At 37.3% G+C, this 27,961-nt stretch overlaps 1 protein-coding gene across 2 annotated transcripts in view; it reads left to right on the plus strand.

Moving 5' to 3' along the window:
- The first annotated feature begins 4,110 nt into the window (after positions 1 to 4,110).
- The window catches only part of VWA5B2 (von Willebrand factor A domain containing 5B2), a 1,682,718-nt gene continuing 1,658,867 nt past the window's right edge, over positions 4,111 to 27,961 (plus strand). For both annotated transcript variants that reach the window (XM_044070629.1, XM_044070630.1), the window contains exon 1: positions 4,111 to 4,304. The gene's annotated coding sequence lies outside the window, so the exon portion shown is untranslated. The remainder of the gene's footprint in view (positions 4,305 to 27,961) is intronic.

The following is a 27,961-nucleotide window of genomic DNA, read 5'->3' on the forward strand; positions in this document are numbered from 1 at the left end:
CAATAACTAACGTATAGTAGGAATGGTACACCAACTATAAAGGAAGATGAGAAGAGGCAGTTCCATGACTTGTTGAGTAAGCCTTGCAGCTAATGATAGAGATGAAGAAGGTTTACTCCACGGGAAGAGTAGTAAAATGATGACAGTTTTTATTAAACAACATTATAGAATGCACCACAGTGGATGGTTTGAAAGTGAGCTTTGCTAGTTGAAAAAGACAACAGAAAATGTTCAACACTGGAAAATCAAATGGATTAAACAGAATCCATGGTCATTTTCATCAACATAGTTTTGTAAGCTCATAACCCATATCTTTTTTTTTAAAGTTTTGAAAATTTTCTGTGATTTTTATTGCTGTCAAATCTTGATAAAAAGGCATATTTTGTATTTACAAAATTACCTCTGTTTCAGTGTTTGAATTATAACAAAAGTGCTCATCAGTATTTACCACAGGTACCAAAGCCCTTTTGTAATCTTCTTGATGTCATGAGTTGTAGCAGCTTATTTCATGCATACTTTAAGTTTCTTTTTGTAGCCATTGGCCTCCCACATCCTGCTAAAACTGGATATCCTTTTTTTCCCCACAAACCTTTAATTTTAGCTTGAATGGTCTGATGCTTTAAGATTGTATTATTCTTTGCACATAGACTGTATTTCTCAGGTTGTCTTTGTTGTAGTTAATGATACTTTTACCAGTATTCCTACAGTCACAGTATATAGCTTTCCTGCATCTATTTTTAAAGTTTTCCACTCTTTCCAGTATGTATGTGTCCTTGTACATGTGTGCATTTATGTCTGTGTGTGTGTGTGTGTGTGTGTGTGTGTGTGTGTGTGTGTGTGTGTGTGTGTGTCTATTCATAGACAGATAAATATTTCTCTCTGTCTTTATATATATAGCCCTGTAACTATATATAGGTTTACTATCAAAATCAAGAATCACAGTTCTTTGTGTATACTGAAAATAAATGTCGAAAATAAAAAAGTTATTTCATCAAAATGACAGTGATAATACTGATAATTTGCAAATCAATATCATTGACATTACCCACTTACCTTGATGTCTGGTGATTTTCTACTGTTTTGCAAGGGGAAAAGCCCCCCTGCACCCCACAACCCCTGCATATTATTATATACAAACTTAGACATCCAACTACAGTGAGGAAAAGGGGTAAATTTTCGGATTCCCCACTGTAGTGTGATCTCCAATCAGAAAGTCAACCTCATATGAGTGAATGCATACTAGCATTCACTAAGGTGTATTTGAACATTTTCAGATCAGTGTTACGGAAACTGGGGACCATGCATTAGACCATCCCAGTTTCACACACACACACACACACACACACACACATATATATATATATATATATATATATATATATATATATATATATATATATATATATATATATATATATATATATAGGTCTACTTCAGATGATCAAAGTTTCAAAACTTCGAACATCATATGGCCGAAGACTAGATCACCGAAGTTTTGAAACTTCAAACATCAAATTAAAAAAATAATACAATAAATACAAAAAAAGTCTTCTTTTACATTTTTGCAGAGGGCAAGGCCTGATTGTGCTGTATGGCGATTTCCATTCAGAATGTTTGAAGTTTTAAAACTTCAGTCATCTGGTCCTTGTCCATATGATGTTCGAAGTTTTAAAACTTCAATCATTTGGTCCTCAGCTATGCGATGTTTGAATTTTGAAACTTTGATCATCTGTTTAGATGGATAAATAGATAACCATTCTAGATAAATAGGCAACCATTCTCCTTAGTAAATGGCTTAATATTTTTTCAGCAGTGTGATTTCACACTGTCACAGAAAAGACATCAAATATTCTGCCATATGCACCATGAAGCTTAAAGGGCATCGAATGAATTTCACCTTCACATTAGCACTTGACTGGAATATCTGCAGTGACAACACTCTTAGAAGTCAGATATTTTATTAATGGGAGGGACTTATAAGATGCATGAAGACAGCAGCAGAGAATGAAAGGTTTATTGACAAATAAGGCTAGTCTACAGACTGAGTCTGAGTCACAGAGAATGAGGAATGTGGTGTGATAACACTAGGCATGCAAACTGCATAACACTTAACTTGCCGGGACAATGAGAAGAAACTAAGAATGTCTGATTATATGCAATGTATCTTTTTTCAGATATGTACCATGACTCACTGGAATTCACTGACAGTAGAAATCACCTTTATATCACTGTTGCTACTTCAGCTAGAAGGAATGCATCAAACTCACCTCCTGTGAAGTGTCAGTCTGAAGAGAGCCTCATTTCCATTATCACAGCTGCATATCAAGGCATCCACTGATCCTGCTATAGGAAGCTCGTCTCTTACTGTGGGTAATGATATGCCCCTTTTTTCTACCATCACAGATACACTTTGAGAGAAGTCCATTGGCCATCATCATACTTCCCATGCACCAATGCTTTCACTTGTTAGCTTTAGGCTACTTTCAAATGGTTACATTTAAATGCCTGAATATATATATATATATATATATATATATATATATATATATATATATATATATATATATATATATATATATATCGCTATGAACACATGAAAATGGAATTGCTCCTATAGTCTGATGTGAGCTAGGCAGGTCCTTTATAAGGGGTTTATTGTAGGAAAATGAAGTACGGCATATGTGTGTGTGTGTGTGTGTGTGTGGGGGGGGGGGGGCGGGTCTTGCCTGCTTTTCTAATCCCAAATTGTGGCACACTCTAACAATAATTCTTATCATGGTGCTGGACCATTTTATTTGGAAAGGGTCTACCAAATCAAAAATGATGTTTGTACTGTTTGAATTTACACTTGTCAGTGTTTCAGGTTCATAAACACTGACACCCACAGACACACACACACACACACACACACACACACACACACACACACACACACACACACACACACACACACACACACAGACACACACACTTTAACGTTTGCAGTCATGTTATCGTTCTTGTTTTTAATTAGCTGAGGTTGTAAGATGTCAACTGATATAATTTTGAAATGATTTAATGCTAAAATTTTCAGTAATACATTTTGTGAAATATTTTTGCCTGCAGTTTTGCTTTTTTTCTTTTTTGTTGCTGACATGACACTTTTCCAACAGAAGCTCTATTTCTACCAGAAACAGTCTGCTTTGCAGCAGGTACCTCATTCTAATTACCAGATTTACAAACAACTAGACGACCAGACCCACACTTACATCATTTCTTGTTCATGAGAATGTAATCCTATTGCATCACTGTCATGTTTGCAAAACTGTACCGTCCCATGCTGTCTGAAAACAGGTAAATCAATCATGTTAGGGTATTCATCCAGAAAATAAAAATGAAACCAATGAAAATTGGCATAAAACAAGTCGTGGTCTACAACTATTGAAAACAGAAGACAATTGCCATGACATCAGATTTAAAATTCCAGTTAGGTCTCTCACTGCATATTTCATGTTGCATGTCTACAATGTCCAGTTTTAAGCCTAGAGGGCAACTTGATTGTTATCATATAGTTTTAAAGCCAGTTTGTGAAGGTAATTGAGCCAGATGTTTGCTATACTGTATGGTTGTTAAGAAGAAAAACACATTTCCATTAATTATATTTTTCATTTCATTCACAAGCTTCCTTGCTTTGGCCTCTTACAAGCTAGTGAGATTGTAAGTTACACAGCAAAATTAAAACAAAGACAAACTTGAGCTATATTTTTGAATACCTAACCAATCATTTACATTGTTTTTTTTTTTTTTTTCAAAGAATGTGTGCTTGTACAAACCATGCCCAGGGCTCAGCTGATGGAGTTGCAAGCTATCACATGTGCATAGACAGTGGCTCCTTTCCCACAGGTCTGTGATGCATAGGATACAGAGCAGGAGTGTGTATGTTTCCCTTTAATTGTAACTGTGGTTTGCATTTAGCAGGAGTGGAGGAGGGAGACGTACAGTAGGAGAAGCAGTTACTGTGCCTGTACTGCTAAATGACTCCGAGAAGAGAAGAAAGGAGGGGGAGAAATGAGAGAGAGAATCCCTCTCAGCCACTCCCCTCTTTCCTCTAACTGTTGCCTTACAGAGGCATAGCTCACTGTATGTGCTGTTCATTCATGTCCAGCAGCCTTAATGGACCGAAGAGGAACCAAGCACATTTAAGTTTTTCTTTGGCTTTTGTTTCACTTTTTTCTTTCTTCATGAGACTTTTAAAATAGGAAGGAAAATAGCAACCTTTATTTGGAGAACCAAGAAAAGTATTTTACAGTTTATCACCATACAAGGTAAGAACTAAAGTGTCCTTGTTGCAACTTTAGCAGTATTGTTGCAGTGAGGTAATGGAGCAAAGGCATATCTGTTGGACTACTTTGTCTTAACTGATGGCTGAACCAGTTTAGGGGAATGTTATATGTTAGTAAGACCATGTAAACTGGTAATTAATTCATTTAATCAGATAAGGAGCACTGCTGTTTAAAAGATATGACTCAGAGTGTACTGATTAAAAAAAATGGTGCATATCTCAAAAAGAAAAAACAATCCACCTGTAGCCTAGAAAAATACCACTGCTAAGGTAAGTTGGGAGTAAAGGTTTGTTCCTTACTTCTAAGGTGCTGTCCTTTCTCTGGTGGTGCTGTACAGTCCATGACTGCAATTTATGTTTTTCAGTTGTATGTGTTGCTTCTTTTTATTGGCCAGACACACTGCTTGGCAGACACTCAGAAGGACATGTAGCTTAATCAGTAAAAAAAAAAAAAAAAAACAAGCTATTCTTACCTAATGACGTAAAAAATATATTTCCACTCATATATATTACCTGCTGTATGTCACAATAAAAGCATCACATGGATAAATAGGGGTCAACCAAACAGCTGTGTTGATAAAATGAAAACATACATATGTTCACCTACTGACAGCAAATCATTAGCAATTTATGTCATTTTCATTATGTCTCACCTTACATCTGTCATGTGTTCTCCCTCCCTGACTTTATCCATCCCTCTCTCTCTGTATATCTATATCTATATCTATCTATATATATATATATATATATATATATATATATATATATATATATATATATATATATATATATATATATAGACATAATACAGTCTAGGTTACAGAGAAATACAAAACTGTACATGGTTCATTACTTGCAAGTTCTAGGTTTAAACATTCACTCATTAAAAGTGAATGTCCGTTTTGCATTGCAGGCATATCTGTCCTTTTATCTAACAGTAAAGATTAAACCTTGTCCTGTTTCTTCCTGCTTCTGACCTTGTCACCATAATTTTGCTTCAGCAAGTCTCCCTGGTGGTTGCATTTGCAATATTATAGTAGCACTTTGTTTTGATCTGTGTCAATACTTTGTCTATTACATTGTACGCATTTGTCAAATAGCAAATTAGTATGCAGCACTGCATCTTTGCATCTTTTAATTGTGCATTTTATATGTGCATTCTGTCAGGATTTCATTTTACATAGTTTTTATACAGAACTATGCCTTAGGTCATTTTTGTCTTTCCTGAATATCAGTTTTCAAGTTAGATGAATAAAGATTTGCTGAATATGATATAGCCAAATTTCTTTCAGTTTACACTGACATTAACTGCATACTGACATTTGTACAGATACAGAAATATTGTTCTGTCAAGATGCTTTTGTAACATTTTAGGCAACCGTCAAAAAAGTGAGTGGATTTATATTTACAGCAGTAAATACCAACAAAATGATTTCTCTGTTAACCATAATGTCTTGTCATTTGCTTTAAATAATTCATAACTTGATACTGTTAGAATAACATAGCTAGACATAGAACATCATCAAAACAATGCTTGCCAGAAGAGGTGAGTAACAACTGCCTCATTATACATTTTGCAGTAATTAGAGTAAAATCTGTGAGGGTTTTATTTGGTGGCTTAACAGAGCATTATGGTAAATGGTCAGGGTGCTATTTCCCATCATTGGTGTCTTTGTCTGAAGAGCCCAGTTCATATGATATTCACCCCTGCCTGCTGTGATGTTTTAAAAATAAATTGGAAAAGGGCCCTGTAATAACACTGAAATCAGTATATAGATAATAAAATCAGGAAAGGAGAGAGAGAGAGAGAGAGAGACGGACAAAAAAAGCAGATGTGGAGAGGCAGAGAGAGAGAAAGAGAGAGACAGTTATGTTATTAAGTGGCAGACATATAAAAGTACAGACAAAAGGCTGTTAAAAATATATTTAGCTTTTTACCATTCATTTTTTTGTTTTATATTTTTCTGAATATCAGTAACAGGATAAGACAGTCTGAGGAAATGGAAAAGTTAACAACCTATAGTTAAGTTAATAAAACCACACCCATTCTGCTGTGGATGAAACTAAATCACAACAACTGCAATCCACTACAATGCTACTAAACTCTACCGTTACTTAGTGATGAGAATGATGACAGGAGAAGCAATTCAATCTAATTCCGATAATAGTGGAAAGTATACTACACGGGGCAGGCATTATTTGGTGGTTTTGCAATTTAGCTTAGATTGAGATCAACAGATTTAGCTCATGTATGCATTCATATTTGCAGTAAACCTTAAATATCCTAAAAGTGTTCTGTTCTATTTCTCAGTTTCTGATATGAAATTTTCCACATTCTTTGCCATAAGAAAAATAGAAAAGCATATAACTTAAGAGCAGGAGACTGCCACTTATCATATCTTGTCCCTTTGTAAGCAAGCCTGAATTTGTATCCTGTGGTGTTTTGCAAGTCCTTATCAGCATGCCTTTATAAATGGAGTATATGTTTGGGTTCTTTAACATTTGTGCATCCATCTCCAAATCATACCTCTCAACCTGTAGCTCAAGAAATCTGGACTAAGCCAAAATATAAGGGGGGGGGGTTACAAATGTGCAAAAATAGGGACAATGTTTAAAATTTGGTCTTCTAAACTTAGAAAGTGCTAGAATAGCATTTTTGTATTAATATGCACTTTCTGAAGGATATGAAGTCTGAAACTTAAATAACAAATATTATATGACGACTTCAGTCCTCAATGATTTGCCAGAAAAAAATTATGAGGAACATACTAAAAATATAGGGTAAAATATAATAGACAGAATTTTCTTTTATTTTCTTTCTTTCTTTCTGGACTAAGATTACAGCTGTAGGATTCCCATAGTCAATGACACTGGATCATTAGTCCTGGCTCTTGAGCATAAATGGTTCATAGGACGGTACTAGGCTATTGGCCCTAGGGCCTATATAAGCCTAGCCAAAAAGGTACCCTGGCTTTTGCCACCCAAGAAAATTATTTTCCTGTGCCCCTGTCTAGCAGAGCCGCAGAAGTGATCCCCGGAGTGAATTTCCTATTTCTCATCCAATCATCAAGATTTTTCTTGAAGAGTGCTAATGAGGAACTTTATTTGATATAGCTAGGTAGTTTGTTCCACAGTATGGGAAATCTCTGGGACAGGAATCTATCCCTCCAGCATGTTCTGTTTATTGTGGTGACAAGGTTTAGGTCCCTAGAGGGTGTAGCTCGGAGTGATTGGGATTTCTTTAATTGGAGCATGTACAACAGCTCTGGGTTTGACATAGCTTTGTATGTTAGGCAGAGATTGCCTCTGAGTAGGCGATATGCGATGGAGTAAAGATGGAGGTTTTTGAGACTGTCTGCATAGGGCATCTGTTTGAGGCCGGTAATCCTCTTTGTGAGGTATTTTTGAGGCCTTTCCAGTTGTTGTAGATGTCTTGTGAGGTACATACCAAAAGGGGCATTGTACTCTATAATGGGTCTAATGAGTGATGAGTAAAGGGGAGCAATGACCTCTTTTTTCCTGGATGAGAAACCTTTTGTGATGAGGTGTGCCACGTAGAAGGATTTCCTGACTACTGTGACAGTATGATTATCAAAGGAGAGACTACTGTCCACCTGTGTCCCAAGGTCTCTTATCATACTTTCGGTGTTAAGTAGACTACTGCCTATGTGGTAGTTCATGAGTACAGAGTTTTTACCAAAGGGGGATGACAATGCACTTTTTGGCATTGAGCTTGAGGTCATGGCTTTGACACCAGACATCTGTCTCAGTGAGGCCCTTTTGTAGGATGTCCACATCGTTAGGAGTTTCGATTATGGCTCCTAGTTTGGAGTCATCTGCAAACTTCATTAGCCAAAGATCTTCTGTGTTAGCTTGTACTTCAGAGAAGTAGATACCAAACAGGAGAGAACCCAGGACTTAAACCTGTGGTACTCCACTTGGCACTGGTCTGAAGTCAGATTTGGTGTCTGCTACTTTCAGTGTGGGCTCTGTCAGTGAGCCAGTTGGCAACCCATCTTGTGACATAGGGATTTATACCTAGTTTAGTGAGTTTATCTATAATTCCAGAGTGGGGGATGGTGTCGAAAACCTTGGCGAGATCTAGATAGACTGTGTGAACCACCTTACCCTCGTCTACGGCTTTGTTGACTGCTTCAAAGAAGTCTATCAGGTTTAGGAGACATGATCTGCCTTTTACAAACCTGAACTGGGTGGGGTCCAGAGTTTGGAGATTACCAGTGTCTTTGTTTATAAGTTCCATGATGATACGTTCCATGGCCTTGCAGACCAGGCTCATCAGGCTAATGGGGTGGTAGTTTCTGGGGTCCATGATGGCTCCCCCTTTCTGGAGTGGGGTAACCGACGCTGTGCACCATTCAGTGGGCACAAAGCCCGGGGTGAGGCTATGATTGAACATGGTACTTAGGTGGGGTGCCAGTTCGTTCTGTAGTTCATGTAGAACGCAGCCTGGGATGTTGTCAGGTCCCATGGATGCTGTGTTCTTGGCTTTGGAAAGTGTGTTTTTTACCTGTGCAGCCATGACTACAGGAACCTTGCATTCTTTCGGTATAGAGATGGGACCTCTAGGGGGTGAGAGGAGGGTGAAGTTAGCACTGAACCTATCTGCCAGGGATGTTGGCAATATCAGTTGGTTCTGTATATTTAGTGTCATTGTGCTGTAACTCAGAGCAGATCTGAGTGTTGCCATTGAGATTCTTGACATAGCTATAGAATGCTTTCCAGTTGTCTTTAGAATCAGTGGCAATTTTGTTTTCATAACTAGATTTGGATGATTTTATGAGGGATCTCAGCTTTTTATTGAGGCTGACCAGGGAGTTCCTCCAATCATGGGATTTTACTCTTTTTTGGAACAGTTTCTTTCTTCTGTTGTAGAGTTTGTTTATGGCAGGGGACCACCAGATTGGCTTCCTTTTTTGGAGGATAGCATCTTGATTCTGTTAGGGATAACACAATCCATGCACTTGTGTAAGTGCTTATAAAGTGCATTTGTGTAGGATTCAACAATCTTACTTGTCCGTCTGCATGGGTGTTGTGAAGTTTGCCACTTCTGTCTTAAGAAGCGTTAAGTTGGCTTTGGAGAAAATTTTTATTGTGGTTTCCCTAATGGTAGGTGGGGGCGGGATGTGGAAGTCCAGGGTGATTAGCTTGTGGTCAGATCTGACCAATGGGGAATTGACCTCTGGTGTGGAACACCGGTCAGCCATGTTGGTAATGACCAGGTCTAGGTTATTGCTGTCCCTGGTGGGGGTGTGGATAAGTTGATCCAAGACACTGGATTTATGAATTCCAGAAAATGTTGAGCAAAAGTGTTGGTACATGAGTAGTTTTCCCAGTTAATGGTGGGGTAGTCGAAATTGCCCATTATTAGAGTGTTGGTGTTGGGTGTTGGATAAAATTCTAACTTCCAGACACATTCCCAGAATACCAGATCTTGATTAGCAGCTGGAAACTGGAAGGGCTGGACAGAAGAGGATATGAATGAGTGTTTTATGAATGCTTATCTGTCTGGGGCAGGGTGATGGTGGTCCCAATCAACTGACTACTCCAATGTAAGTGCTGTGATCCTAATCAGATTCATAGGTTCATAGATTAGTACTAGGCTAACTGGCCTTGCAAGCCATTTTAAGCCTAGCCAATTATCCCTTGTGAGACTCAAACCCTGCACCTTGTGTTTGTAAGGCAAACACCTTAACCATTAGGCCACCCTCCCTAAGATGCTAAGATGATAGTAGCTGTCAGGGAGCATTTGTGTGGGAGGATACAATAGCTTGGGGAGAGCATAGGATCCTCAACTTATGAGTCACGTGCCAACATTAGCCACCAGGAGCAGGAGTAGGGCCATTAACCAAAAATGTCCTAAGCATGGATGATAGGTGCATGATTAGCTGTCACCCATGTGATGAAGGAGGACTGATCAGTTTCTGGCCTTGATGGTTAGCATGCTACAAGGAGGAAAAAAATGACTGAGGAACAGTAGGGGTAACAGTGATGTGTAGATCAGTTTTCTTCTCTGACTCACATCTTCTCTCTTTTACAAGCCTTTCTGCAAAGTATTCTGAGAATATGATCATATGAGTGTAGAGCAAATATATTGATATTTGTCAAACAATAAGAACACTCCCCACAGAGTAAATGCTCTTAGCACACACAATACAGAAGTCTTGTAAATCAAAAACAAATACAGTGCTAGAGCGAAACAAAGCTGCAAACTACACGTAGCATACGAATGTCCAAATCAATTCAGTCAACCATCCGCAATCAGCATACAGTGTGCAATATCTGCAGAGAGATGCATAAACTCATAAAAACAATTTATTGGCCAAAACAGACTTGGTAAGCGCTTTCACCTAGAAGGCTTCATCAGACCATATAATCACATTCATCAGCTGTGCATTTAAAACAAAATAAGGTGCCAAAATCAAAAGGATCAGTGAGACCCTTAAAGGTATAGCAGCCATGCTAAAGTATAAAATACATTTAGTACATACATACAAAACCTTAATATAATATCTAAAATATATAACATGCAATATCAAATTGATATGCAAGCAAATCATTTAATCTGATGCATTCATACATATAATAAATAAACAAAATTGATAATATAAAGTGACATACCAAACAATGACACATCTATTTCAACCTCCTAGATTTCAAAAACGGCTTCAAGGGCACTTTCTTATTTATCCCTGGATGTAAGTCCACTCTGAGTCTAACAATCCATTTAGACTCAAGAGTCTCGGTTCTGTTCCTTAGGTCCCCACCCCTAAAATTCAACAATACTTCATCAAGAACTTTAAAATGGAAAATTTGAGCATCATTAGTAGCCAGAACGTGCTTAGAAAGGGCATTCACAGTAGACTGAATTCTGATCTGGTAGAGGTGCTCCCTTATCCTATCCCTCAACCTCCTGTCTGTCTTACCCACATAGAAAACATTACATGACTGACAGGAGGCAAGGTATACCACATGCATAAACATACAATCTGCATGTACCTTCACTTTGTGTATAACGCCAGACACAGGGTGAACAAAGCTAGTACTAGTATCAATGTAATCACAATAATTACATTTACCACACGGAACAGTCCCTGTGACCTCATAGTTCATCCATGCTCCCTTTGGATAACACAACATTTTCTTCAAACTAGGTTTATTCTTGTACACAAAGCGTGGCATAGCACCTACCAACTCCTTTAAATCAGTGTCAACTGTCAGGACACCCCAGTGTGACCTAATCACATCCTTTATACTTCCTACATCTTTTGTATAAAACAGTGGTATCCTGAAACAATTCCCAGATTCCATCTCATCATTTAATCTATCAGGTCCTACACTCAGTGGACCCACTGCCACATCTGAAAAATACGGAGCACCACTATCTTCCTTCAGAGTGGATACCTCACACAACCCTTTCTCTAAATCAGCATCTCTATAGGCTCTGGCTCTAAACTTTCTCACAAATCAGTTAACCTTTCTTCAAAACATTCACTCCTCGGAGTGTATTGAGAGGTCCTTAGGACCTGACCCCTAACAATGTTCCCAAACAAATAACCAGGGTGCATACTATGCCTATGGAGAAGTGCATTTTGGTGACATGGCTTTATATACAGACCTGTATTCAACAACCCACAAGTTAGCCTCTCTATATAAACATCCAAAAATGAAATCCATGTACTTGAAAACTCATGGCTAAAATTCAAGAATGGTGTGAGGGTATTAACCTTATCAATGAAATTTAATAACTCTTCTGTGGATCCTTTCCATACAAAAAAATCTACAAAGCGTCTGTAGAACAACACATTAACAGCAAACTCATGCATGGAAAACAGATGAACCTCCTCCCATGCAGCCATAAACAGGTTGGCGCAGCTATTGGCACAAGAAGTGCCCATAGCCATGCCATCCTTCTATAAAAAACATTGTGATCCAAAAAAATATATATTGTTCTCCAGTATCTCTTCCAAAAATAACACCAAAAGATCCACATTAACATCACTCAAGCCTGACTCTCTCTTCAGATAGTCATGGACCCTCAGAACCCCTTCTCTATTCGGAATCACTGTAAAAAGAGAATGTACATCCATTGTAACCATCAAATAAGGAAGATCCACAGATACTCCCTTCATACATTCATACAAATCCAATTAAAATTTAGTATCCTTTAAAATATGGATTCTAGTATCTCCTACCAGACGCAAAAACTTCTCCACATATATTGAGAATGGATCAGTAGACCAACCTCTGCCTGCGACGATGGGCCTCATAGGTGGCACAATACAATCTATATGCATTTTGGGCAGCCCCTGTATCACAGGTATGAGGGGATCACTGACCAACAAATAGAGCTCTTCAGTTATAACATGGCTCTTAAGTAAATCTTCCAACATCTCATTTATCATCCTGATGTGAGACATAACACAATCAACACCTATGGCACAGTAGAACCTCTGATCATCTAACATACACTTCATGGAATCATCATAAAATATAGAGTCCATAATCACAGCGGCACCTCCCTTATCAGCAGGTCTAATGATAATAGAGGTGTCATTCTTTAGCCCTTCCAGGGCTCTTCTCTGTGCATAAGTTAAGTTCCCTTTCTTCCTATACCGCTTATCAGACGTATTCTCCATACTATATAAATCATTTTCAACCATTTCACTGAATGCTGCCACAAGTGTTGGAACAGTTGGAACATACCAACTAGGTTTCTTGAAGTGTTTGCTATTAGAAACATAATTACTGTCTTTAAATTCTAATTTCAAACATAAATCACTAGTACAACTAGGAATAAAAAAAAGCCCTTTAGAAAGAGCTGCAACTTCATCAGTGGTAAAAGGTCTAGAGGATAAATTATACACTAACGTCCCTGCTCTCTCCCACATCCTCTTGAGATTTTGATTGCTCTGGGACTCCGCAGATAATTTCCTCTTCTGCCTCCCTCTGCTCATAGACCTCGCCCTCCCACCTCCCCTGTGAGTCACATGTATGGGGAAAGGGCGCAGTATCATACCTTGACTACTGCCACTAGGCTCAGCAAAAGCCAAACCATGTGTATTCAGGATGCGCTCCTTTTTTCTAACTACCGGTTGATCCTCTCTGTTAACTGGACCAATCGAACTCTCCCCTATGCTTCCAACACCAAAAACATTCTCTGAGACTACCAAACTTTGATTGCCATATTGATATTTGTGCTTATAAGGGAATTTTATTGTTTACCATTCTGTTCACATTAGGTATGCCTTCCCAAATCTTTAGTTACCAGCATGTGGATGTATTAGAAAAAATATGTTTTTTGTGGATCTGAAATGTATTTATAGTATCTGTAGTCTGTATATCTTTATACAGGTGTGTGTCACTTAATGTCCTTCTGCACAACATCCAACTGCATATATATCCGTACTATACTATGCAGATGTCTGTTGTGTCAGACATTGTGCAGAAGGATGTTATACGACACACAATGTAAAGTATACGATGTTCGCTTAATGTCCTAGTCACTTAATGTTGTATGGAAAAAAACTGTGTGCATGTGCGTGTATGTGTGTGTGTGTGTTTGTGTGTGTGTGTGTGTGTGTGTGTGTGTGTGTGTGTGTGTGTGTGTGTGTGTGTGTGTGGCTTTTTTCTCCTTGATAAAAACAACATTCAACTAAACAAATGTCATACATACATACATATAAACAACATTTGTGAAAACCAATGATTGCCACTGCTTGGGTGAAATTGTTTATTCTAGAGCCTGAATTACTTTAGGACAGCCAGGCACTTATCCCTTATCTAGTTAATCCCTTTCACAATGGAGCTATCTCTGTCTTGTTCATCTTATCTGGTATAAATTATACTAAGCATTTAGATTATTTTTGTATGTTTTTTAAAATAGACTAACTTCTTCCCTCACTCAGTTGCTGTGAACCATTTTTATTGCTGCTTATAAAAATGTCAGTATTTATTTGGTCTTGTATTGCTTTGCCTCTGTATTGCCTTGCTGAATGTCCCAGGATGTGACTGAAAACAGTCCTTAGATCAGCTCAGCTACCCAGTTAGCAAGTAAATAAAAATAAGACAGTGTGCTACAAGTATTACCTTGTGACTGATTATACATACATATTACTACTGGCCATGTCCATCTGGTCATATCACAGCCTGAGCTCAATAACATCCTATCAGCTAGCCCCACTGCCTTGTCTCACTTTTTAATTACCTTTAGGTAAGTGATTAGTATGGCCTTAGACATCAGTTTTATTGTTTGACTTGGAAAAGTTCTTTACCTGTATAATCAAATCTGTCCCTAATTCCAGGATGGGCAGCTTCTTTTCAGGTCATGTGTGGAAAGTCACTTAAATGTGTTAAAGGAAATTAGATAGGTCAAACTGATTATCCTGCCTTGTTCGGTTGCATCAGAGTGCATCAGTATTATTCCCATTGTGCTAATATTTATGAATCAGTTACATTAAGATCCGGTTTAAACTCATCCTATCAAAGTAATTTTTTCACCACTCAGCACACTTTGATTTAGTCTGTAGGGGGTCTTCTTTCTCCTTGCTATTACAGTTGTCACCTGGCATTAAGGAAGAGTATCTGAGCTGATGTGTATGTCCTAACTGGCAACACTGTACTGCAAACTTCCAGTTTTATCATCTTTTCTGTAAACAGACACGTTTACAACACATCTGTTCTGAAATCTTCATTACTTGTGTGTAGTGCTGTTTCCTTTCCTCAACATACATAACGTACATTAGATAGTTGTTCTTGTCTATGATGTCACTCTTTTCTTTGAAACATCCTTACTCCTGCTCTGCCTTAGTGTGTGTGTGTGTGTGTGTGTGTGTGTGTGTGTGTGTGTGTGTGTGTGTGTGTGTGTGTGTGTGTGTGTGTGTGTGTGTTTGTAACACTTTGTTTCCTTTATTTATTCACTGGTGTTCCTATCTGTATTACTAGATATTGCTTGCATCTCTTGCAACTCCATCCTGTTTTCATGTTTGTCATTTTCTTATATTTACCACACACAGCCGTTTTGGCATTCCTATCTCAGCTATATATTTACCACACACAGCCGTTTTGGCATTCCTATCTCAGCTATTAAAAACATCTGAGGTTCCCAGCATCTCTTATTTTCACTGCTTATTACAGAAATACATTGTCATTATTGTATCATTTTCATCTTTACCCTCTTTTGTTTCACTTCTCTCATGTCCTTAGACCCTATTGGGTTGTCTACACTGCAATATATGTTAATATTAAAACACTGGAAGTTGTGGACCCTTATGTGAAGAGGACTTTCCTCAAGTCTGTTACTCTGAATTAATTTACTCACAGTATGAAGTGTTGCACTATTGTCATGGCACAATAAAGCATTCATTTTGGCTATATATATCATTTCCCTTAGTAGTTGTGTGTCTGGCTCTAAGCCTCTTACCTCCAGAATCAGGGACAAATCCAGAAAGATCCCATTCAGAAGGTGAACTTTTCAAAAAGTTGAATTTCAAATGGTTAAGACCATATGAGTAACTAAAAGTCAAACTTCAGAAAACAACAAAAATATACATTTTTGCAGGGAGGACAAAACCCCTTCCACTCCCCCACACCCCCTGCATATGATATATACCAACTCGGAGATTGTACTACAGTGGGGAAAAGGGTAACTTTCCCTTTCACCACTGCACCATGATCTCCATTCAAAAGCTTCAACTTTTTGAAACGTTGATCATATGGGGTTTGACTTTCTGAAGAGTCAAGCTTCTGAATGGGATCCATCCAGAAATATTCAGGGACTATCAGGGCAACTATTTAAAATATTACTACTAACTTGAGAAATTGACAAAATTAGAGAATGTGCATTAAAATACATTTCTAAAGTAAAATAAATCTATTACTCAATTATTGTCATTGTTGTCATTATTTATTTAGTGTAAAACACCCCCCTTTTCTCCCCAAATCATCATTTAAGGAGAGATAAGGAGGGATAGAGCAACATCAGGGACTATTGAGAGGTATAGTTGTGTGCATAATGTGGTGTGTTAGAGCTGTTGTTTTGTCTCTCTTCATGTCAGAAGCATCAGTGTAGCTTGCCATAGGCCAGGTGCAATGGGAAAAAGCCTCCTATCACCAACACTGGAAAACTTAGTTTACTGAATTGAATTTCCCCATGTGTTTTTCATAATTCCTCAGGTTCTGGGCTTTGAATATAATGTCAGTATGGTTAGAACCTCTTTTCTCCATCCTTAAGGTAAAAGGTGGCACATTCTATGTCTGCTATTCTCTGAGCATTATCCAGCTCTGGAAACATTATGTTATCTCTTATATAGAACCTTCTTCCACTGCCATATAAGCGTTATTCATCCAAATGAAAGCAAAACATGAATAAAAATGCAGGGTGCAGAGTTCAAGAAAACTAGTAAGCTATGAGTTGTTACATAAGATGTACAGATCAAGATGTTCTAATGCATTCTTTAATTTTTATTGTATAATTGCAACATCAACTTTGAAATTGGTTGCCTCAGTCTGTAATCCTCATTTTAATTACAGATGGATATGTTGGAAAATATAACAAGGAGAATCATGCAACATTAGTGAGATTTCAGAGAAAGTAATTAGACATGTAGATGCAAAGTGTTAAATATATTGGAACACCTTTTTGACAAAAATGTGAGTAAGAATCTCATAAGCTGGGAACAACTCATTATTTATTGATATTTGTTTACTGGGAAAGTCTGACTGGGTCACAAGAGCTCATTTTCACTGAAGGCCATAATAACTAGGTAGTAAATTAAATTACACATCTTTGTTGTAAAAACATGCTATTTATTTATTTAGTTATGTATGTATTTATAGTAAGGATCATGATAGGTTAAACCTGTAATACCTCACTACCTAAATTAGTGAGTATTCTGCAATATTTGCATGCTAAATACAAAAAAGAAGGCGTACATATTGGAAAGTCATGTTATCAGCTATATGTTGCAGGTGGAAAACCTTACTTTGAGAATTATCATATGTAATGTAGTACTGAAACCGCATTGCAAGCATGTGCTTTTCAAATGAAGTTACTTATTTATATGACACAGGTTGCTTTGCTGCTCTATGTAAATCCTTACCTGTAGCTTTTTATTGCATCATTTTGTAGGTATGTTTATATGGAGAGCCACAACACAAAAGTTAGACTATGGCATCAAAAAGCAGAATGCAACATTTTTTATTTTGCCAAATAAATCACCAATAGAGATTTAAAGTATAACTTGAAATGGAAAAGAGTAAAAACATACAGGTACAGAAAGGTGATGCCATCCCTTTAAGCCATTCACAGCAATATATAAATGAATCTACAAAAATCTGAGTCTGTGACACAATTTTAAGAATGACTGTTACCATGACTACCTATTATATAACTGACAATGGGCCAGATTTGAAACAAATCCTTTAAGGAAGCTGTCTACCAAGATGCATTGCTCCTTTAAGCCAAAGAAACAGGTATGTCCAATAGTTCTCAATGGAAAAGAGGATGGAAGCTAGGAATACTCTTCAGTCTAGAGTTCAGTTTTCTTTCATTTAATTCAATGATGCTGGGTCTTCCAAACAGAGATAATGAGATTCCATAACATTCAATGTTAATAAACTGGTTTATCTAAAGAACATTGATACTGAGGGTGGCCTAATGGTTAAGGTGTTTGCCTTGCAAGCATAAGGTGCAGGGTTTGAGTCTCACAAGGGATAACTGGCTAGGCTTAAAATGGCTCGCAATGGCAATTAGCTTAATACTAACCTATGAACCTACAGATAACCATATGATCTTGAGTGGGTTGAATTTGTGTTAGAGAGAGAAGTTTTGTTTTAATCACAGTAGTAAGGACCTGAAATAAGTTACCTACAATGATCTTATCAAGTCTATAAACTACTTCCCAGCATTGTTTGCTGATGCAGGGCCAAACAGTGTATTTAAGGCATACTGAGTGCTCAGTAGCCCAGCAGTTACCATTTCTACCTTATTGTGCTTAGTTTTCCTGTGGTTTTCAGCTGGGATGCCTTCTCTGCAGAGCCTGCATATGTTTTCTCCATCGGTGTGGTTTTATATAAGATGCCCTAGTTTATTTCCATATTCCAAATACATTGATACATTGGACATCTTTAAATTGCAAATAGGGGTGCATGGCATTTGTATGCAAGTGAGTGTATGTGAGCACAAACATGCACGTTCCCACCTCTGGTCAACGTAGTGTATTGCATGTCTTTGGAAAGCAGGAGAAAACAGGAACACCCAGAGAAAACCCATAGAAATACAGGGAGGACGTGCAAGCACTGTTCAGAAGGCAACCCAGCCAACTAGTCAACCATACATAAAGGTAAATATTTATGTATGTTTTGTTTCCTGGGATGTTCATTTTGATTTTCTTCTATTTTCAGTGACAGCCAGGGAGAAAAGCTTAAGCTTCAGTGCAAAATGCAAGTATTACAATTTTACACAACTGAACAAGAAAATATATGACATAAGTGCAATGTAGCTGACACATTTGATGAAAAAACACAAATCTCACACTTAATCAACTAAAATATATTATATACAATTACTTCCAACTAGCTAAATAAAATGATACTTAAGGACACCAATGAAAATAAATGGAATCATTTTACAGTGTGCAGTACAGAAAAGGCAAAGGAGCGTACTCACTGACCATTCAGTCTTACTATGCTTGAAACATCTTACCTATGCTCTAAAGATAAAGTAAAGGTTAGCATTTAGTTATCCAATATTGTACATTTCTCTGAGTTATAATTAATAATATAATTTAACTTTTTAATGAGTAGTTCACATTATTAGTAAGCAGTCTGCATGCATATGATGACTTAAATTAATAAGAGCTGAGTACTGCTAGCTATAATGAACATACATAACGTTTACAGCATGTACATATTTACTGTATGTGTGTATGTGTCTGTGTGTTGGTGTTAAGGATTTGAGCTTTCAGCTTTAAATAAATAATGATTTATTTTGAATGGCACTGTATTACAAGTAAATATATTACAAAAGAAGAAGCTCTGTATATTATACATTATAGCATTTGCAAGTAGCTTGATCTACTTAGTGCTGACTTTATTTCCTTTGAAACTGTAAAATATTTCTAAATTTACTCTAAATGTGCCATCTGTACATATACATTTACAAGCTTAGCTGCCGACTGCAATCCCTGATTTTTGCTAAGAAAAAAAGAAAACGAGTGTAACACAACTTTTGTCCCAATTGTTTAATTGGTCTCGCATGTTTAACTGTCTAGTGTTTAATTATACCTCTACTGTTATTTTAGTTCAGTGACAGCTGGCCTGTTTGACAACTTACATTGTCAAACTAACTTATATTATTTTCTTATCAGTTTTGCTTATGTTTGTTGAAGCCGTCACTTGCGTTTCACCTCACAACATTAATGCTACTCTGCCATTGCTGCTCCTGTAAGTTTGCAACAAATCCCCTTCTTTAGCATTCTGTCAATATCAGTTCCTTGTCTTTATTTTCTTGAAACAATTTTTCTAAACACATAATTCTTACTTTGTTTTATAACCTATACCTATAGCCTAGGTTATGTCTATAAATAATCTTCAGACCAGTTCATTCATATAGTTTTCCAGTGAACAGACAAGCAAACATTTAACATGATTTTAATCCAAGATCACCCTGAAACACCCCAAAATATCTGCAGTATGACCCTATCTCTTTCTTACCCACTTTCTGTTCTGTAGACAGAAAATTACATCCAATTCTGTTCTACCACCCCCACCCCCATCACCACAGTCAAATGATTATTCCATACAGTTAGCTAAGAATGATTTGGCTGATTGCATGACTATCAATTGAAAACAATGCCCTTAAATTTAATTTGCTTCCAGCTCATATGATTACAGAAATCACACTGGAAAAATCAATTAAAATGCATATAATTGCAATCTCATGGGTACATAGTCATTCAATAAATGCTTACAGCTCCCGAAATCTGGTGCTCTCGGGTTTCACATTAAGAAGTTGTTGTCTTTCGTCTTTTCCCAGTTAGGGGTCGCCACAGCGGAACTCTGGTCTGCTAATGATTGGCAGTAGATTCTGATGAATGCCGAGGTGCCAGCTCGACGTTCAACCTTCAACGAAGGCACGCCCATTTACGCAGTCTTTCGAATGCCCACCTAACCACGGGGAGGACATGCAGACTCCACACAGAAGGCACTCCAAACACTTCAACCAAGAATCGAATGGGAGAATCTCTTGCTGTGAGGCAACAACGCTACCACTGCACCACTGCGGAAGTTTTTCACATTAAGAAGTAGCAATATTAATTTTTTTTATCTGTTTTGTGGTAACTGATAAGTATTTTAACATCTTATGCCATCCTGAGATCTATTTCTATGGTAACATGGAATACCAAGTCTTTTACCAAAGGTAGTGCTATATCTTGTCTCTTCCCTTGAAATAATCTTTGCCTTACATTTGGTAATCCATTCTGAATGATTTATTTGCTCTTGAGATTCCATGCCAGGTGCATGTTTGGTGGTTTGTCAGTGCTGTAAAGCAGTGTGTGCATTTCCAAGTCAAATTATAATTTAGATGATGTGTTTGCAATATATTTCATGAATAACTATTTTGTATCTCCTTTGTACAGAGAATGAATTCTCAAATCTTAAATGTCACCCCCGAGACTGGTAACCTATAGTATTCAGGCTAACAACATATGTTTGTATGTAGGGCAACAGTACTGGTATTGCAATGTTGACTGTAGAGTCAGGAGAGGACATTGCTCCATGGATTCTAAGCATTAATTAATTTAATGGAATCTCCATAGTATACCAGAAGACATTACTAATATCACTGTTTATACCCAGTGTTTTACTTCTTGCTGAATCAAAGCTGTCTATAAAAGTTAGCTGTTCGCTTTTAAATGAATGCTATCACTTTCTATTTTGGAGCAGTTTGGACTTGGGATTCAGTCTGGAGTTAGAAAATGCCATTATTTGTTTATTTCTGTTCTACATGATACATTCTCCCCTTCATAGATTTGTAAATAACAGATATCTCTGCACTCATTTACAGTGGTACATTTAAGTAGCAGTCCATAATGTTCTATTCTGTCTTCTTATATAAATCTACCTTAATAGTTTTTTTTTAAGTTAATGCAGTCATGCTGAAAAAATTTCACTAGAAGTAAAGTTCCTAAGATTTCATGTACATGCTAGCAAATCATTTTGTTCTGACTTTTACATTTTCATAACTGGCATACTCACAAGCAAATAAAAACAACAAAATGTCGCACAGATGTCACAGTGAATAACAGGATTAAAACTATTCATTGTTACATCTGTGCAGCATTTTGTTGTTTTATTTGCTTGTGAGTACACAGTTTTGTGGAGTTTGCTGGTTACCGGTTTTTGTGTTGTCTGATTTTCGTAATTGGATTAATTTCAGCATATATTTTTTATGTGCAGGTTACAAAGAACTAACAAAATCAATATTTGGTAAATCTGAATTCAGTCAATAAAATACACCAAATCTTTTGTTCATGGAAGCCCTCAGAAAGGGAGGGGGCCCCAACATTTTCATGTAGAACAAAAACCTTGTACCCTTTAAACAAAGGTTAACATGTTCTGTGATCCTAAGACTTCAGATTGGGTATTATTTTGTTGGATTTGTTATGATATTCAAATGTTTTGGTGAAAAAATTATGTATCCTAATTCACTGAAGTGATTTTGCTCAAGTGTTCTGCTCTACTCATATACAGATATATTTATTTATTTATTTGTTAATCAACAACTGAATAAATGGCTGCCATTCCCTGCAAACTCTCTATTAATTATAAGGAATGCCTCTGGAGAATTAATTATTCGAGGTCAGCATAAAAAAAAAAAAAAAAAAAAAAAACAGAAAGGCACGCATGCAAATATGCTAGTATGTTGTACCACAAAGTAGCAAAACTAGCCAAAGAAACATGATCCCAAACTATAGTTAAGATAATCCCAGGGATTCAGACAGAACCCCTGTGCTACCGATAAGAACTGTGTCTGAAAAGCACTGTAAATGTGATTCAGAGACATGTTAGCCACAATGAGGAAAGGCCTCATTATTGGCTAATTTGCATGTCTCTGAATCACTTGTAAATATGGGGAGTGCAAATCAGTATTTTCTTGTGGTAGTTACTACTGGTGGAACAATGCATCACATTAGTACAGGAACCCCTTCCCCCTTATTTCTTCTTCCAAACACATGTACACATTCAGATACACACACCTGGTGTTAAGTGTTGACCCCACCCCATATCTTTAGTACTGCAAAATCTTGTTACTTTATTTTTAGGACACAAAACAAAGAGAGTATAAAGTGCTCTTCACATCCAAATATTGCTGGATTTGCTTGTTAGTGTCTCAGAGTGGAGGCATGACAGCCCTCCCGCAAAATGGATACATACACAAACACACACAGCCCTACCAGTCAACTGCACTCATGGACACTCAATCATTGACCTAGAGACAGACAGACACACACACACACACACACACACACACACACACACACACACACACACACACACACACACACACACATGCACACACACTTGAGCACAGGTGCACTAAAAAAACACAGAGTCCACTTATTCTCTGCATACCCTCACACATGAAGCCACACTCATACATATTTGTACACCTGCCCATCAATATCTGTCTGCTAAACTCCCCAGTATTTAAATATACCTGTCCTCTAAACCTTTCAGTTGTTGTTGCAGAAGAGGTTTAGATCCCTAAACTAAGTATTTCTGATGATATTTGACTTGATTTGAGAATTGTCTCAAATTCATTTGTTAATATAAATATAGTATAATGGAGCTTTCTCCACAGGCTTCTACTGAAAATGGGCTCTGCTCAGTCAGACTTTCCCGGTCAACAAAGACAAATAAATACTAAATAAATACTTATATGTAAAGTTATTTCACCTACTGGTAGCAATGAGTCAGCACAAGCTTTCAGGCATTTTCATTAACATGGCCGGCTGAGGTAACTTACGAATTTCTGGAGAGAGACCAAGAGGGAGGTTGACATAATGGTTAAGGTGTTTACCTTACAAACACAATGTGCAGGATTTGATTCTCACATGGAGTAAATGACTAGGCTCAAAGTTGCCCACAAGGGCAGTTAGCCTAGTACCAATCTATGAACCTATATATATAAATACATATATATATATATATATATATATATATATATATATATATATATATATATATATATATATATATAATTAGCGATGGCTAATTACCATATGCTACTTCTCCAGAATGCCAGCATTTGCATTACTTATCAGAGACTGACCACTACAGTGCACTGTCGTAGGGCTGTGTCTGAAATAGAAATGTGTACCACAAGGAGTACCCCAGGCTTACACGTCATGGTAACATTTCTGAATTAGGTACAATGTTACAAACATACACAAAAAGAGTAGGTAAAACTAATTTTCTGTACAGAAATAAGCAATATACTACTTGAAGTAGAACAAAATAAAATCAAATTAAGTATACAAGAAGTGTATAGTATGCATATACCTCTCAAACTAATCAAACAAGAAATATGGACAAAGCCTGAAGTAATGGGAGACAAAGACTTGAAAATAGGAACAGATTTTAAATATTGCTTAGAAAGTTGCTAGAATAGCAGGTTTTTTATTAGGATGCAGTTTATGAAGAATATATACTCTGAAATTTAAGTGTGTGTCATTATTTGGTGACTTCAATAGTCAGTGATTTGCCAGAGAACCACAAATTTCATGAGGAACAGACCAAAAATGTGAGTCAAAAATCTGGACAGTCTACAAAAATCTGGACTTTTGAGAGACATGAATATGTAAATGCATACAGGTGGCACTATTTAGTCAAAATCTTGATAAAACGTTTATACAAAAAGCATTCAGTGTAAATGCATAAGCAAATAAATATTTTGGATCTACTATGAATAATCCTATATCATTTGGCTGACACATAATTAGTTACCACAAAAACTCCTAGTCTCAAAACATTGCTCTCCCACATAAGTAACACTTCAGAGACAGAAAACACATAATCATCTTTGTGTTTTTGCCAGAATACCAATAGTAGTACCCAGCTCACTCCCTGGATGGGAGCAAGAATCCACTTCCCTCATCTCTATATATGCCACCTCCAATGTTGTAGTGACTCAGAGAAGTGGAAAAACGTGAAAAGAAAACAAAACACACTCTTCTTCTATCTTCTCTAAGTCCAGCATAGTATCCTGTGTGTGAATCAGACACTTCTGATGTTTGAAATGTTGACCAGGAGAACCCAATGATCTTTTTGTGATGAAATCCTGCGACTCACCCAAATAGTGGTTGACAACCCCTAGTGCCCAATTATTTGGCATAAGGAAACGAGTCTCGGTATTTTAGATTGTCTAAAGCATTCCTGTATTTATTTTTATTTTCGATTTGTTTACTGGGTAGGAAAACTGGTGTACTGATCCTTTTCAGGCATGACTCAGCTGCAATAATGCACAACTGAAAGCAAAAGGAAACATTTCTGAACAAGTGAAATGTAAAAAGCATATGTGTAAGTTACAGTTACAGATAATACAATGTAGGAATTAATGAATGTCAAAGTAACTTTTATTGAGATTTAGAACTACACACGTGTAGCCTAAAAAACTGTGTGCATCAGCTCAATTCTTGACATTACAAAGGAAAGTGAAACAACAAATACAAGCAGAAGAATAAACATAACTAGAAATGCAATACTACTTCCAATATGTGCAGGAAAGAGCAGAGACATTTATCAATAGTCATATACGAAAAGAATACACTCCTCTGAGTTAAATTAACTACCCTATTTAAAGTAACACAAAACACACTACAGATTGAAATGCCAAAGTTATTTGAATAATATTGCACTTGAGTGAGCTAAATAATATTGACTATGGATATAATAAATAAATATTGCACTTACTTGGAATATATGCAAGTATATATCGCACAAATAAATAAAAATGTACTTATTATGTGTCCAGATCCCTGGGACTAGTGCCCGAGTTCAGAAGTCTAATCACTGTAGGGTAGAAACTGTTACTGAATCTTGTAGTCCTACAGTGGATGCTGCAGTATCAACCACCTGATGCCAGATGGTTAAACAGTCCATGCGTAGGATGCGTATTGTGCTGTATTATTTTGGTGGCCTTTTGGATGCTTCTTGCAGAATAAATATGTTGTATCGATGGAAGACTGGAACCTGTTACCTTCTCTGCAGCTCTCACCACTCCTTGTAGCATCTTCCTTTCTGTATATGCACAGTTTCCAAGCCACACAGTGAAGTTGCAGGTCAGGATGCTCTCTACTGCACCTGTATAGAACGTGGAAAGAATATGAGGAAGAAGCTTAGCTTTTTTCAGCCTCCTTAAAAAGTGGAGGCATTGGTGTGCTTTCTTGTCCAGTTGGCTGGTGTTTCCTGACCATGAGAGATCCTCTGATATGTGTACACCCAGGAATTTCATACTCTTAACCCTCTGCACACTCTCACCATTGATCCTGAGCACTGGGTGGTTTGTTCTCCTTTTCCTGAAGTCGATGATAATCTCTTTGGTCTTGTAGGTCAAGGTTGTTCCCCTTGCATCAACTGATCCAACCAGTTACTGTATTGAATGTGTATTATATTCATATATACATATGTATATTATATACAAAATGCATGGAATAATATCACACTATAAAATAGAATAAACATATATATCTCCAGTCAGATAATTCAATAAACATATATACATAAGATGGAATTATTAAGCCAGTTTTTCACTTGTATTGTAAAAGCAAGTACATTTTGACTCTTGCAATAAGAGGTTTATCAAACTTTTCATGAAACTGTCTAAGGTGCTGTCAGTTTTCAGGTCTGAAGGCCTCCTCCATAGGGTGGCTCCTGTTCTACAGAATCTTTTTTTTTTATGAATCGCTTTTTTAAATCTAGATCTGTTTAAATAAGTGGATCATCCTGATCACTTCTGAGTGATAGGCTTGTTCTCTAAAGCACCATTTTGTTTTTACTTGAGGGAAGTAACTCAGCATAAGACTTTTGAATGTCAGTGTACCCAGAAGTGCAGTAGCTCAGTTTAATATAGGGGAGCCAATGGGTCTTCTGTAGTAGGTCACAATGATGTGTCCTACTGTCTGCAAACAAGGCAAATCTCCAGATTCTTGATTTGTCTGTCGAAAGTTTTATGTGTTTTGAGCTGAATGTAGGCTAACAAGTAGCAGAACATATTCTAGTTTTGGAATTAAAACATTTTTATCAATATACTTGCAGCAGGATGGAGGAGATGGTAGAATGGATAGCATAGTTTTAGCTGAGAAAGTACTTTACTCCAATGCGGTGTGCAGCTCCAACAGAGACTGGTTAGCTGCATTTAATGCAGACACAGGCAAAGGTTCACTCCCAGATAACTTTCAAAATGCAAAGTAAAAAGTGGAAAGAGACAGTTCAAGCGTAATGACCATTTGCACATTAATAAATTCCTGACAGCAGCTGCAGAGACCTCAGTATGAGTGATGCACATATAACATAAACAGGCTTCTTTCATATACTGTTTGGAGCCAAGGTTTATGCTTTGCACCTTGTAGATATAAGACAGAAATATTAAGAATTACTCCACTAAAGAGGCCCTTGAGGTGGCTGACATACTGCAAATGCTGGTTAGTGGGATGTTTGTTTGGTCTCACCCTGAGGGGTCAGTATGGGATCTAATCATGTTGCTGCATTCCTGTATATGCATGCTAGGGAGAGTGACACTGGCCATGGTTAGGGAAATCCTTAGACTAGTCCTGGCAGTGCTTTTCATAGATTCATAAATTCATAGATTGTTACTAGGTTAATGACCAGGGGAGTCGTTCTAATCCTAGCCAAGTTTAACCGAAATAATAATGACTTCCTGTGTCCAAATACAACATTGAGGAGCAGGCATTTATAAGCTACCTCTCTCCATATGGAACATTGGTGCCTGGCCCAGTGTAAATTTCCTATTCCCATCCACTGGTCTAGGTTGTGCTTAAGTTGAGTAATAGACAAACTCAGCTTCGTATGGAGGGGATGGGAAGCCTGTTCCATAGGAGGAGCAATCTCTGGGACACATATCTGTCTCTCCAGCATGATCTGTTTAAGTTGTAGACAAAATTCAGGTCCCTAGAACTTGCATTTCTGGTACCATTTGACTTACGAATATGTAAGAGATTTATAAGTGTGGCATTTATGGATGCCTTATAAGGCAGGCATAGATCACCCCTCAGCAATCCATCGGATACTGAGTAGACAGAAAAGGCTTTAGGGCACTCTGCATAATGCAGGTTTGTTACACCTTGCATTCCTTTTGTAAGGAACCTCTGAGGTTGCTGTAATTGCTGCATATGCCTGGTCAGGTACATTATGAAGGGAGCATTGTACTCTATGATTGGTATGATAAGGGCAGAGTACAGTGGATAATGACCTCTTTGGATCTAAATGTTATGTCCTTACCTATACGTTGTGCAACATAAAAGGATTTCCTCAACACTGTGGCCATGTATTGGCTGAAGGTAAGGCTACTGTCTACATGCGTACCCAGATCCTTGACCA

The sequence above is a fragment of the Protopterus annectens genome, chromosome 4.part1 (genome assembly GCF_019279795.1).
Source record: "Protopterus annectens isolate FY-2018-M chromosome 4.part1, PAN1.0, whole genome shotgun sequence".
NCBI lineage: Eukaryota > Metazoa > Chordata > Ceratodontiformes > Protopteridae > Protopterus > Protopterus annectens.